The 15,996-nt window shown below is 37.5% G+C and overlaps 1 protein-coding gene across 2 annotated transcripts in view; it reads right to left on the bottom strand.

The window, feature by feature from the left end:
• HS6ST3 (heparan sulfate 6-O-sulfotransferase 3) overlaps positions 1–15,996 on the bottom strand; it is a 292,866-nt gene that overhangs the window by 257,947 nt on the left and 18,923 nt on the right. The window lies entirely within an intron of this gene.

Raw genomic sequence — 15,996 nt, 5'->3', positions numbered from 1 at the left:
CTTGCCCAGCAGAGTGTCTGTTCTGGAGCCAGCTGGCATTGACTCTGCCGGACATGGAGGAAGTTTCTGGCAGCTTCTCACAGAAGCCACCCCTGTAGCAACCCCACTATGAAAACCTGAATGCAAATGGCATTACAGATGTCATACAAGAAAACAGACTTTTAAAAGGTTTACCAAGAATGAATACAGAGCAGAGGAAAACAGAAGTCTAACTTTCTTTTCAAAAACATATGCAGCTTAATATGAGGCAAAAAAAGAGAAGACAGGTTTATGTGGGAGGAATGATACATGACATACCTTAGTAAGACGGATAGAAATGCACTTCTCCATTTGTTATCTTCTTCTACAAGGGTAAACAAATGAGGGCTTGGTTTCATTCACTAATAAAAAGCATATATACAGTTTTATATCTTAACATACTTCTCTTTAGGTTCACACAACCATTTAGCTCTGATGAGCACTGCATATATTTAATATCCAAGTGAATAGCACAATTAATAAGACAAAGTAATTTTACAGAAGCTTCTCAATTTGATAAATCCATATTAGGTTCCAATATGGATGTGAAGACAAGATCTGTTACTTTGACTGCTATCTGAGAAATACAATTAAAGCCTAATTTGTTGAAAAGCACTTTCAGGTACACATACAGGATCTGATGGGCATGCAATTAAATAAATTATACTTTCAGAATAGTAGAATAACTCCAAATATTAGGTAATGTATTTAACATATGAACAGCCTTCTAGGAAAATCAAATCTTGTACAGGTGTTTTCCAAAATCATAAAAAATATCTAAATGTCATTTTACTTGCATCAGTTAAAAGCCTTTTGATCAACTAAGTGGCAATATTATGTCCCTTGCTGGCTCATTTTTGTCATCTGGTTGCAAATTATTCTTAACAATACCTGACAAGTACGTTGCCTTACTCTTCCAGAATATGGATCAGGGTGAAGAACATTTCCAAACATCTTAGGAGAAGTAAGAGGCGGGGGAAAAAGTGGAGCCCAGTATCTAGAATAAGCCATTAGCGTTATCTTACACCATGGCCCATATCTGGTTGGATTTATTATTTTTCCTCTTTTTTTGAAATAAATACTGTATTCTATTTTTGGTACTCCAAGTCCTACTTAAGCAAAATCTCTAAACAAAACCCAAGAAATGAATGTTCAAAACTGCTGAACAAAAATTCCAGAGTTACTATGATAAAAGATGTCTGTGTTTTCTTATCACCACACAGAGATGCACAAACTTGTTCCTTCCACTTTCAATCCTCCCTACCACCCCCTACAGTGATTAGCATATCTGGAAAGGAACAAGGCATCTGTGTGGGAGAGGAGGGAGTCTAGATTCCAAGTAGTAACTATACTGAATTAAAAGTCAAACTACTTCAGAATTGTCATGCTTTATGACATAAAACTTTCATTATCCAAGAATCCGATGTGGCTATGAATTTCATGCTTCCTCTTTCCTGAGTTTTGAATGCTTATGCTATATAAAGGGCATACAGTGAAAGCCAACAATAAACACATGGTAACGTATTTAGGAGAATCACTGTCCAGAAATGAATTATGAAAATAGAAGTATATGCACACCATATCAGAATTCATATTAATCTTAACTATCTCCAGAACGCAACTATCAAGACAAATGACATTCAAATAGGCCAGACATTCCTACTCCTTAATTATTTCTGACAGTACTGAAGGCTTCTTGGAGTGAAAATTTAAGCTTTTTATAGCCTATTAAAGATTATAAATTCACAGTTATCAAATAAGGAAAGGGTCTTCAGCTGCCACGTGAATGGCTCAATGAAACTGAAATTGGAATTGCTGTTTAAAACAAACTTGATCTAGGCAAACAAAAATAAGGGACTGGAGAAAAACAGGGGAAGTATATATATCATTATGTAATTCGTCACTTTGACCTCCCTTATAATACAACATACTGCAAAGCTCTAAAATCCTGGCATCAGAGTGAACTTAAATGCCACACAGAAGATCTAATACATAGAGACTTAAAGGAATTAGAACGGTTTCCATAAAAGATAAATAATAGATTGTTGTTGTTTGCTTTTATGTTATTAAAAAATTGTAAGTCGCTGTGGCATGTCTGTGGATAGTTAGATATTCATCTATCCTCCATGCTGAAGAGGGCAATCATTAAAATAAGCTAATAAGAAGTCAACAAAGTAAGTGGCAAACAGTAAAAAAATTACATTCTGTGTAAGTCTTCAGGAATGATAACCAGAGTTAGTCTACACCAAAACTCAGAAGGGACTGGTATTAATGGACTTGTGACAATAAATGAAATATAGATGCCCAGAAGAGTTGAGGAAAACAGAGAGAGAGCATAATATTATTGCACACTGACCCTGCAGAATCCTTTGGGGGTTGGTTTTGTTTTGTTTTCCTGGCTTCGCTGCTTGGTTGTTTGGGTTTTCCTTCTTTTAAAGGTTTGGTAGTGAAGACATCTAGACAGACCAGAGAATTTCATCCAGCATGGCAAATCTTATTTTTTCTGTATGCTTTTCTCCATGCTAGTATGCATCTTGCCAACAATGACAATTTGCAAACATCCATAAACCAAGCTGCATATGAGCTATTAGAAGGCTTCAAATTATAAAGAGGCCACTAAAACTATAAGCTATCCAGCAAGTCTGCTTTGTACATCACCAAATCAGAAAATAATTTTGGTTGGACATGACTCTGGAAGTCTCCTACATCCAAACACCTGCCCACAGCCAGTCTGATCAGATGGCACTGGGCAGTGTCCACTTGTGAACATTTCCAAACACAGAGACTCCAACACTGAATGAGACATCCCAGTCCAGTATTTTGACCATCCATGTTGTTAAAAAAAACCCCAAACCCTAAGATTCCTACTCCCCAGACTTACCATTTCATATGCTTCCCTAGCTGCCAAGCTCTTCCAGAGGTTGCCACAGCTTTGTGCTAGTTGCCCATAGGGAGGAATCCCAGCTGGTCATGGACAAGGTGACCCCACCAGCAGGAAGCATCATGGCTGAGGCTGTCCTGGAACCACACTGCTGCCCTAGAGGCCTCTCAACTCCTGCTTCCCCATCTTGCCAACCTGAGCCCCCTTCCCTTCTTGCCAGCCTGTGGGCCCACCCAAAAGATTGGCCACTTGCTTAACTTGCCCCCACTCGGGCACTTGTATCCCCTCCAAGGCCAAACCAGCCCCTTACACCCACTGCTCGGCACACCGAACTGCTTCATACACGTCCTGGGAATATTTCCTTTTTCTCTGAGGTAGCAATCTTGAAATACAAAGAATGTACGTAGTAATAACAGCAACATCTGTAATACAGCTGAGAAGCATCTGCCATCTTCAGAGCTCTGCTGGCAGAAATGAAACCCACAGAAAACCTCAAGTTGTCTAGAAAAGTTGACGGAGAAGACAAAATGTATTCACTAACAATAGCCCAGGCAGGAACATAAAGGGGATGAACATCTCAGGAATATGAGATGTTCTCCAACACTAATCGGAGGGCCAACAAAAATAAAAAACAACTCTTGCTTACAAGAGATATATTACAAGCATACATTTCATCAGACCATTTCATTAGCCAGGAGAGTCAAAAAGTCCACAGGATTATCCTTTTCTGACAGCTATGAGAAGACGACTGGGGGTTTTTTGGTGTTTCACTCAGGCATTGCCTCTAGACAGCACGGCTTTCTATTTCAAATATCAACTACCAGCCTTCAGTCTGGTAGGCTTTTCAAATCCCATGACTGGGTGGTGGGATTGATGCTTGGGTGAGTGGGAGATACATGGAAACAGAAGGAGCACAGAAGTAACTGAACTAAAACAGGAAACAAGAGTGAGGTAGGAACATGACACAGAACAACAGGGGAAAAAAAACCAGTAAGAATAGCAAAATAGGAGCACAGAAAACCAGGGAAAGTGTTCTGCAAATCACAACCAGGAAGAAAAAAGAGGAGATGGAAAAAAAGTAGGGAAAAAGTCCCGCAAAACAACGAAGAAGAAACAGCAAAATATCTTTGGGTATAAAGTAAATTAGACATTTTACTGGTTCAAAGTTGATTTATACTGCCACCTATTAAACTTAATGCTACAAAGCCAACACAGCCTTTATACTCTCTGGGTTAAGAGAGTGTGAGCTTTTTATTTTTTACCATTGATATTTTGAGTCTGTTTCTTCCTGGTGAAGGAAGAGATTAGTCAAAAATTTTCAAAGATGGGCGATTTCTCTAATGCTTTTTGACTCCTAAGGACTGTATGCCTGGTGTTTCCATATGCATACTTCTCTCCTGCTGGAAAACATCACCTGTGAAACCCGGTGAATCCTAACTGCAGCTTGTGACGGCAAATGGTAAACCATGACAGAGGCAAAATTTCACATCAAATATGATCTAAGTGTGATCTAAAGCTGCAACTGTGTGTGATATTTCTACAGCTGCTAAGCTCAACTGATTGATTGTAACCCACAGCACTAATCAAGCTGGCAGAAGAATCAACAGTCTCAGCCCTCCTAGCCCCAGTTGTTATCCTCAAGCTGTCTTCCTTCCCTTATATGCAGCTGCACAAATATAAATATACCTAATTTTAATTGAGACAGATTTCCAAAACAATTCAATTTACCGCCACATGAGCTTTGGGGTTGAGGAAGGCTGGGGAAGGAGAAACAAGCATTGGCACAGTAACTGAGATAAGAGAGAAGTGACTTGTTTTGAGGAAGTGCCAGTTTATCCTGGCTGTAAGTCTTCAGTTGTAGTTTCATACCCGTTTTAAAGCAGCTCACAGAACTACCACCCATGTGAATGCCTACAAGATCTCCTTGAAAACAGTAAAAATACAATGTGCTTAACCATAGCACTACTACTTTTTAGAGATAAAATAGAGAGACATCTTGTACCATGTACCTAGTCCCATAATAGCCCCCTTATCAGTTTCCTTAATTTTAGACATTTTGGAAGCAAAGAACCTTTCTTTTGCAAGACCACATTTCCATAATGGCTGTAATGGTCCTGCAACCCAGTCACTAGCACACTCACCATGAAGTGAGTCGTTCCCCCACAGCTGTGTGACTAAGGGGTTTGGACAAAGCAGCAAAGGATTAGCTTTTCCTTTCCACATTTACCAGTGTCTTGACCTTATGCTAAGTTTTATTTGATCTAGCATCTCAATATATGAAGACACTGCAGGATAAAACCAGAAAAGCTTCTCCTGCGATGGATATCTTATTATAGAACAGGCCACTCAATGAGATCTTCCCAAAGACTCTTCTAACAGCATTCTTAACGTTTCAAGGATCTGAATTAACACCTTGTAAGACTAAACTATTAATTAGACAACAGTTTGAGAGACGTTGACTACTATAATAAATTGCTGTGGGCATGAAGGGCTTTGATTAATCTTACTCTCCATATGCTTCTACATAACATTAATTTATAGTATCCTTCAAATAAAAGCCTGCTACATTTCAATAATCTTCCAACTAAAAACTTTTAAATGGCACATAATTTTTTTCAGAAGCTACACATGGCAGATTCACAGCAGATATTAAACCATTTTATCACAAAGAATAAGCTTTACAGTTCTGCTATACGTAAGGAATTCTTACTATATGTTTCAAACAAACCTTTCGTATTCTAAAATGTACTTTTTTTCACTACTCTGCCTTAAGAAAGCAATCCTGTAATTCACATGCAAAAAATACTTCATTATTCTGGGGGTTAAACATGTTTTAATTTTTTATCAATAAGGTAGAGAGGAGGTTTGGGTTCATTTGGGGGTTGTTTTGTTTTATTATGTTTTAGGAGGTAATTCTTACCACTTTCTTACCATTTTTTACCATTTTTCAAGATATAATACTAAATTGGACACAGAAGCACACAGGCCAGTACACTCACACAAATAAGCATATGTATCACACGACTAGATATGAAAAATCCCCATGGAATTCATCTTTGTACATTAGTGAATGGTATAAAAACCATTCACTGCACACCAAAAAGGTTCAGAGGCAGACATGGGCACCAGAACAACCCAAAGGAACTGGTTACTCTCAAGAAATACAATAAAATCTAAACTTGTAACAAGAAGATTCCTGACTGGGACCTCTTGGGCTGATGATGTAAAGACGACTCTCCCAACCCAGACCACAGAATCATTGAATGGTTTGGGATGGAAGGGATCCATGAGGATCAGCTAATCCACCCTCCCTGCCACAGGAAGAGATATCTTTACCTAGATAGGGTTGCTCAGAGCCCAAGATCATTCTGTGATACAATGAAACACACATATTATAAGGTCTCAAAAAGCAAACTACAGAATGAGGAAATGTAAGAAAATTACACTGTGTAGAGCAGACAGAATTTCAGAGTACAGTCACATGTTTATGCATGCTTAAACATTCATATATCCAAAATGAAAATCAAAATTTTAAACTAACAGGGACAGTAGAGAGGACAATGAGAAGGTTCTATTTACAGCTTTCTTTCTCCATTAGTGACAGTGTACGCAGGTCACTTAAAAGTCTAGGTAACATTTTAACAATTCACACACTTTATATAGTATTTTCAATGACTTATGTGCTTTAAGCTGTAAGAAAAGGCACTGACCAACCATTCACAGCACTGGCAACCAGAATCTGCTTTTTGTACTGGTAACATCTAAAGAGTTGCCATGTCATTTTGATTAATGTTATACTGAGTCAAAAGCATTTAAAAAACCACTAGCTCCAATTTCGTTTCAGCCTTCAGTAGGCTACCCAAATGATGGAAATACAACAGCTACATAAAACAGATAAAGCAGATAGAACATTTGGAATACCTTCTAAGCTTTAATTCCAAAAGCATTTCTTAAATATTAGACTATTCCCACTTTACTGCCCACTGAGTCAATTCACTTCCCACCAAGATTTTTTTTTTAAAAAAACTATTCCATTCAGTAATGTCAATTCCACCAGAAATGGACTTCAATATTGATACAAAGCTGACTGTTAATACAATAATCTTCTATTTTCATTTTAATTTATAACATAGCATTATCTAAAATGTACTTTGTCAAACTGCCTTCCCATGCATTTTATGTAAAGAAAGTCCCTCTTAAATAGTTTTATATGTTTAAATTCAATTTAATTTAAATCAAATTTTAAAAATAACTATGATGATAATATAAGAATTGGTGATCTTATTGGAGACTCAGTAATTGGAGAAACAGCTTGGGCTACACAGGTGTGTAGAAAAACAAGGCAAATGTGGATTGTGGATAATAATGCCTTCCCTGAAAACTCAGCATTCAATGATTCTGCCAGACAAGTGCCTTAAGTACTTCTGGCAACTTTGAATGGCTCTGGATAAATTTTCTTTTCATGACTTTGTTTCAGAGGCTGGTTTCAAAAGGAGCAAAGTTTAAGGTAAATAATTTACTCTTTTTCTTTTTCTCACAATACCAAGTAAGCATACTAAGAGCACTGAAAGAAGTATCTCCTTATTTTCAAGTTACGCTGAAGTCTCCATGCAAATTCCAGAAGCTTACAGCTGAAGAATTTGTTTTCAAGAAGCTAGGGGTCAGTTCTCTGTCAGATGTACTTGTAGAATACACACAACCTGAAGTGTTTTGATAACATTGAAAGTATTTTCTGCAATACAAATTTGAAAATGTTTTTATGTCTGAATAACCCTTTCCATAATAATTACATATTCTCATGGGAATAATAAGAAGTTACAAATACAAGATAACAATGCTGTAAGTGATTACTAACAACATTTCCATCAGACAAGAAACAAACTGTATGATGTTATTCACACAACTTCTAATCAAGGACAAGAATCTCTTAAGAGCTGCCAAAAAGCAAACACTCTTGCTGGTGAAGTATAAAACTAAGAAATACAACATAACTCTTTAAAATGCAAAAGAGCCAGGAGATGAAAATTTTCTATTCATTATATATGACAACACATTATCTTTCAAGCACAACAAAGTCCTCAAAAGAGACATACCATACCACCTTGGAAAAGGCTGTGGAGAGCGTACTGATTTTTGTGATTTTCTTCACTCCTTCAAAGAGCATACTCTCAGTACCACAGCAGGCAACAAGGGGCTAAAACATTAAGAGTAGCAAGAGAACTAACTGCTATGTACCACAGTATGGAGAAAAAGGAGGTAACAGAACAACTTCTTGAAAACATAAATAAAATTTTGAAGTAGTAATTTGAACAGGACAAGGACTCATTATATTCAGCTCTGTCTGACCCAGAGAAAATGGCTTAACCTACTATTTGGAAGCAAAGAACCACCATAAAATTTAATTTACAACTGCTGAACTGGCCTATTTCAAAACTTACACATTTAACAGATTCACACACCTAAAAAATATTTTCCTTACTTTTCAGAACACTTAAGGCTATCAGCTTCTCTTTTGCATATTTCCTGGTTGTGCATGAGGTAAGGTAAAAAACATTTTGGTTAAACTTGTATATAGAACTTGCTTCAGCTGCTGACAGCACACAAACATAGGACTTCCAACAATTTTTGAAAGAACACCTACTTTTCTTCAACGCTGCCTTAAGAAGAACACCCCAACTAGAGCTAAAACCATCACCAAGGATGTAATATTGTCCCGGGCTGCAGTGTATTCTATTACCATCCTCATGAGCTGTTGCAATCAGGTGGGGCAGTGTTTCCTTGCCTCCTCCCCCCAGACTATCTTGCTGTTAATTGCCCATCATTGTTCTGCCACATGACTCAGAGATAACTCCCTCTGGACTATCTTCTGTTAATGAGCCTAATCAACACTTGGCCTCATGACTCATTACCCCATTGTGAGATGCTCCACCCAGAGGGAGGAACCAAGAGCATCCCATCGTGGATATAATCTGAGATTCTGAACACCAGAGGCAACCTTTCCACTGGATTTCCAGAGGACAGGAGCTACACAGCCACCACTGGACCTTCTAAGGAAGAGCAGACCCTTTTTCTACAGGATCACCACTTCAGAGGACTGCAACCACCATTCTACCAGACTGCTACCACCACCCTGCCTAACAGGGACTCAGGTTGTATCTTAACTCTGTCAGTTTGAACCAGTGTTTTCTTTCAGTTTTTCCTTTTCTTTAATTTCCCCATTAAATTGTTATTCTGACTTGGTGCTTCCCACTCGTTTGTTTTCAAACTAGTACAAATATACACAGAGAGGTCTTTGATGCAAGATACAGATCAGATATTTACCAAAGTATCCATATGCAATGGTTACTTAAAGCCAACACTGATTATTTTCATTCCCTTAAGTAGTTAGTACCAGTATTTTTAATATTATACAATAAAACCTGGCAAGGAACATACAAGAAGTCTGGAGCAAGAGGTTCTGATTTGAAAATGAAACATTGACAGGAACCTCTTTTAACTCCAAGTTATAATAATTTGGATCCAAACAGCTTAAAGAGAAGTTTCTTCAAACCACTGAATTTCTTTCAGTATTTTATTATTAGAGGACAAATGGGTTATATAGTATGGCTAAATGACTCCTATTGTGCTCCATTATAATTTGCTAGTAAGTTTTCTCAAGCTTTCACCAATAAGGCTACAACTTATCTTGTTTACTGTCTGTACAGGGCTTAGGAGATATGCTAAAGAAGAACAACAGTAGATCAACAAAATGAGACACAGATGTGTAAGAAGTAGTGTAAGGGAAAAATTTCTGTGAAATCTGTTGGGTGTTATTCCAAGAGAAAGATTAATTTAAAAAACTCTGCTTGTACTTGAAATGCTTGAAATCTTTAAGATATTAAATGGGACCTTTCATAGAAGATCACTTGGATGTCAGGAATTTGCCTATTAGAACTCATGCAAACATGACAAAGTTTGAAAAATCAGAGCTGATAGATGTGAACAGTCCCCTAAGGCATCTAGAATTTAGCAGCATCTTTAATTTTCAATTATAGAAAAGATGTATTGAAACAAAGTACCCATGAGTATACTCTGGCTTGATGGGGCTCTGGTTTTTTTGGGTTTTTTTTTTGGTGGCTGTCACATCAGCTCCCCCTGCAGAGCTGTCAATACAGCACCACCCACTACTGTGGAAACACACACTGTACTGCTTACAGTGCTGGACTTGTGACCAATGCAACCACAAGGTCACAGAACTTGACCTATCAAAGGTTTCTCACCCTACTTATAGGAGAGGGGAATGCCAACATATAATTCCTCTTCACATCTTTTCTATTGTAATTGTAGCTCCATAACTTACAGAGGCCAAAGCACATTCACACATTGTGCTCACGACTTTTTACCAGCTGGCTGCTGGAAGAAGTGCTCTGACTAGGGACGAATACTGGACAAAGGAAGTTTGTTTCAATAGAAAATTAACAAAAAACTTTATTAATGTTTTGCCAGTTAAGTTTTCTTGTACACACATAAATCTGAGTCGCTGTGCACCCACACTTTAGGAACATCTTGCATGATTTTCAAAGAACACTTGCCCTAGTCATTGATTAGGAAAGATCCACCCTAGGGATAAATCAGTTGAACTAGGCCAGAGATCCTGAACATGGAATGTGGTGCTTTTTATTTCTCTTGCCTTCCTAAGTTCTTTTCCTTACCCACCTTTTCTTCTTTTATGTCTGTCTGTGATTTAATTGGAGTAAAAGACTAAATCTTCTCCTGTGGATCTGCAACTACAGAGGCAATCAGAAACAGCATTTTAAAAAGACAGATGCTGTGATAAGTTTGGCAGTTCTCCAAGTGGCTAATAAAACAGTTTTCTATGCCAACCTAAGCCAGAATCTGCAAAGTAAGGGGTCAAATACTAAAACATAGGATTTTTACCTTTTAATCTTGCAATTGGATTGTAAGCAGCCCTGCAGAGAAGGACTTGGGGATACTGGTAGATGGAAAAACTGGACAAGAGCCAGCACTGTGCACTTGCAGCCCAAAAAGGCAGCTGTCTCTTGGCCTGCATAAAAAGAAACCTGCCCAACAGGCCCAGGGAAGTGATTCTCTTCCTCTGCTCTTGTGAGCCCCCACCTGGTTACTGCATCCAACATAAGGACATGGACCTGTTGGAGTGACTCCAGAGGAGGGCCATGAGAGTGATCTCAGCACCTCTCCTGTGAGGAAAGGCTGAGAGAACTGGGGTGGTTCAGCCTGGAGAAGGTTCCAAGGAGACCTTATGGAAGGAAGGCTTTCAAACTTAAACAGGGATTTATAGGAAAGGTGGAGAGCTTTTTTACCAGCACTAGTGACACAGTAGTAACAGAGCAAGAGGTAATAGTTTTAAACTAAAAGAGGGTAGATTTAGATTGGATTTGAAGTAATGTGGGTGGTGAGACACTGCGGGTATCACAAGGGAACAGGCTGCCCAGAGAGGTGGAAGGTCCCTCCCTTGAAACATTCAAGGTGAGGTTGGATGGGGCTTTGAGCAACCTCATCTAGTAGAAAGCGATCCTGTCCATGGCAGGGGTTGGACTAGGTGATCTCTGAAAATCCATTCCAACCCAAAACATTTCATGGTTCTGTGATTCTATATTCTTACACTTGCCAGATCATCTCTTGACCTCAAAAGGGTATTGAATTTTTTTTGTGAGGTACACAAACATTACAACAATGAGAACCACAGAAAAATCCACATAGAAATTAACAGCCTCCAGTAAACAGAGCCTGGGGCTCAAAATGAACAACCAGGCTGACAAAATATTGATTAATGTCTTAGGAAGTGAATATCATCTATCCTCTTCACTGAATGAGGCAGGACTGTGGGGGGGTGGTGAGGGGGTGGAAAGAAATGCACAAGTGATTATGCAGCCAGAGGTTGTATCATGCTGCCCATGCACAAGGGGACAAAGAGGTAAATTAAAAACATAACACATAAATTATGGTATTTCTTCAGTGTGTGATATCAAATTAAAAAATGTTTAAAATTAGCACTGCTGTCTTTCTACCATCAAAGTAGATTAACAATGAATTTAGAAACATCTTGAATCATCTAATTCATTATGTAACTATTCAAGCAGGTAGAAGACATCAAAATACTGATCACTGTATTATTCCACTTTTATCAACATTTCATTCTTTCATTTAAAAAATCCTCAAATGTTACCTATAAAAAACAGCATTTTATTAAGAGTTCTTGTTTGAATGCATTAGGCTTCAATTAACTCCTATATACAAACACTCACACTACTGTAATGATGCAGCATTAAAGGAAACAAGCATTTTGCCTGAGGAACATTTATGCACTTACAGATGTGTACAAAACTAAACTCAATGTGCCTGTGTTTCTCCACAGAGACAGATGCAGCCTCCACTAGTAAGGCACTTAGGGTATAAACAGAAACTGATTTCAGAATGTTGAAACACACAGTATTGCTTCTTAGGCAGTTTCTTTCCTTCTGGCCATATTTCAACTTTTCCAAAATACATCGAAGCTATTTAAGTTATTAACATTTTTTTAAAAAATCAAATTAACTATAGATTCCATAAGAGACATGGAATTCTGAATTCTACGTCTGTAGTTAAATCACACATCTTGGATGTGTATGTAATGTGACCTTGAAATCATGAGGCATCAATAATATACACCTTGTAGAAACAGAAGTGAATACAGTCCTAGAAAATCTGTGAAGTAGAATTTCTGAGGATGGAATAGAAGAACAATCATTTCTCTGCCTGCATGTATACTACCAGTAATATTTAAGACCACTTCAAAAGTGTAACCGAGCATGCAAAGTCATTTTTACTCAATCCAGTGGTTCTTAGAAGACATTCAGGGTCAAATAAGATACAGTAGTTTAAATGCAGACAACCAGTCCTATTTCAGGCATCCTAACATCCCTCTCTTCCTCAGTCTCCAGGTTTTGCCTGGAAGTACAGCAAGTCTAAACAAATCTGTGCCTTCATCTCACCTACCAGCCAGTTCCAAGTGCCTAGTGCATGATAAGGGAACTAGAACTATCAGCTACTGAACTACGGGAACATCTTAAACAAAAAGCCTCTCCACAACGTTTATATAGCTGATGCCTGCCTTCAGCTCTGAAAACAGAGTTCCTCCTTCAAGTTAGGCACCCACAACTTTTAGCCACTTTGAAAGAATGCCAGTTAAAAAAGTTAGTAATTCCAGTAGTATCCTCACTTATTCTTCAAGCTATTTGGTTTTGATTTCATACAGCCAGGTTTTCTTCCTTGCTTGGTGCTTCTACCATTTAATTTGTCCTCTTCCGCTAAGTGATTGACTGTTTTTCCCTGAAGTACATTCTGCTGTCCCCTCTCAATCCCTCAACTGCCTTTACACTTATAAAAAAGTTATGTATAGCAGACTATTATTAGTGAGCAAGTACACCTGATTAATTCCACATACAAAATACGTAACACCTTTTAAACCTATGCATTCAAAGCATAATTGCTGCTTACAGTCATCAAAGCACATGTCTATTATAAAGCTGGCTTTCTTAGCAATGCAAAACAATGACAAATAAGTAATTTTTAAAAAGGCTAAATATTACAGTAACTGTGAAAATCAGTACTGATTTCAAGGGCAATAACTGTTTGTTCTCACTTCCAGTCTTCAATAAAATAATCTTCCTGACCTTTAATGCAAATGTGAAGATGTCTGTTCATTTCCATAAACATTTGTACTGAAAATTATTAGCTCTTGAAATCATAATGCTATTCTTTGTGGTCAAAAGAGTAGATTACCATGAACATTAGTTCATCCTGCATTAAAAAAAAAAAAGCAACAAACTACTGTTCAATATTTTGCTTTTTATAATCCTTAAAATTTCAGAAAAGCTATCTCATTAGCTAGTAGCTCAACAGCGATTTATTTCCTGCTCTATTCCATAAATAATGTCCAGCCACATAGAACAGAAAGTGATTTGACAGCTAGTTTACAAAATAGATCAAACATGTTTTATACAATTATCTACAACAAGAAAATAATTACTACTATTATAAAACAACTAGACCTTTGAGTAGTAGATGCATACTTTCCTCTCAAAAATTAGTGATTCCCATAAAGTAAACTTTGTAAAAGGATACAACATTTCATGTGGGTTTGCAGCTATCTCATTCTAGCAGAATACCGTTCCATGTTTCACAATTACCAGATTTTTTAAAAAATTAACCTGGAGTATTACAGTAAATATTGAAAAAAAACTATCTGAAATCTGTAGCACTCAAAATATCATTATCCTGGCTTTCCAATGCAAATAAAAGACGGACTAAGCTCCAGGCTCCCTGTTTACCCTGTTTGTCACTTATGGAAATTACTGTACTGGGGGAGGGCAGAAGATTTTGGTGCCAATATTAATAAAAACTTCATTCTGGGTAGATTTTGAAACACTCATAATTTCAGATAAGGAAGAAGCTTAACATATTTCAAACAGTGGCATTGAGGCCATAGGTCCCTCATATGCCACACCCTTATTTGATAAAGATTCTCTTGCTGTTAATACCACCTACAAGTCAGAGATATCTGAGCCACTACGTATTTTAGTGAAATGCTGAAAGCAGTTTTACACTGCCAGTTGCCTCTTAGCAACTCAACAAAATATCTTAAAACATAGACGTGTGTAAATCCCTAATTTCAACACTACCTCAAACACTGTAAGTATCAAATCAGCTGGTCAGTTTAGCTCCTACTTGAAAGGATAAAGTTCTGAAGGAGTTACCAAATAATCTGAAGCCTGTGGTTCTGTGATATCTCTGAAGTAGTTAGCTGAGTTTTTTAAGAAGGGAGGGATAAACAGATCTTGTCTTGAAAGTAAGCAAGTCACTTTGATTAATTGGCAAATTATTTCTGGATCACTCTATGAAGACTCCTATTAGAAAGTGAGTGCACCTCATATTGTATTAAGGAAACACCTGCATTTCTTTATTTGAGAAAAATTTTCTTTCACTGTTATCACTTGTGGGGATCTCAGGGTGGCCTCTGAATCTTCATAGCACAAATTTTAAGTTTAGTTAGTGAGATTTGTTCCAGATGAAGCATTTGAGTCAAGCAGTCTGAAATACTGAGATCAGTGGAAACAAGCAATTACCTATTTAAGATTGCTCAGTGAGCTGACCTCCCTATTTATTACCATTTCTCAATAGCAGCACAGGAATATGGGAAGCTATAGGTAAGCATTCATTCCATCTTCTGAAACAAGGTTACTGCTGACACCATGACTTTAAATCTTATCAAAGTGCAGAAGTTAGCATTCTCTGCTAAGAAGTACATAAAATAAAAACAAACAAACAAACCAATAAAACCACTCTCTTTTAAGGAAAGCAGTTTTCCTCTTTCCTTTCATCCAACAGCCAGAAGATGCAAATGCAGGATATATTATTTGGTAGGACTGCCCAACATATGTGACTGAATTGCCAAAGCATGCACCAGGGACACTTATGCAATTGTAAATAAAACACTGTGTGCACTGGGGGAACAGTTTGCCTACAGGCTAGGCACTAACAAAAAGACACATTTAGCATTTCCTAATTTAGAACAGATGAACTTCAGAGTTTCATTTACCCACGTCTATAAACATAAAAGGCTCTTAAGTCCATATAAATCAGAATTCTTGTTTTTCTCAACTTGTCAGCATTGGAAAACTATTCTCTGAACAGCAAGTAACTGTGTTAAGATAGTTACGCTAAAATACCTTGGTAATTGCAGTCCTCTTTCCACCGAGACGATATGCCTAGGTGTGTCTTCAAAGCTGAACATCAAATAACCTATAGCAAGGCTAATCTGCAAGAATATAATCATTCTGAAGCTTAAACAAAATGAAGTCTCAAGTCCCACAATAAAGTGTGCATGTAGTTTTTGCGTAAGTAGAGTATGATGTAATTAAGTTTACACCCACTAAGCTTATCAGTTAATTGCACATTTTATCAATTCCTCAAGAAATTTAAGAGAAAAGCAGTTGTTGAAGAAGCATTAGACATTCATACCATCAGGTGCAGGTACAAAGCCTGCTTCTATTAATGTCAAATAAAAAGGTTTTATAGCGTCATTATGCCACTGTTAT

This window comes from Corvus moneduloides, chromosome 2, assembly GCF_009650955.1.
Source record: "Corvus moneduloides isolate bCorMon1 chromosome 2, bCorMon1.pri, whole genome shotgun sequence".
Classification (NCBI taxonomy): Eukaryota; Metazoa; Chordata; class Aves; order Passeriformes; family Corvidae; genus Corvus; species Corvus moneduloides.
Note: the sequence above shows the minus strand (reverse complement) of the source record. Positions and strands in the feature narration are given on the sequence as shown.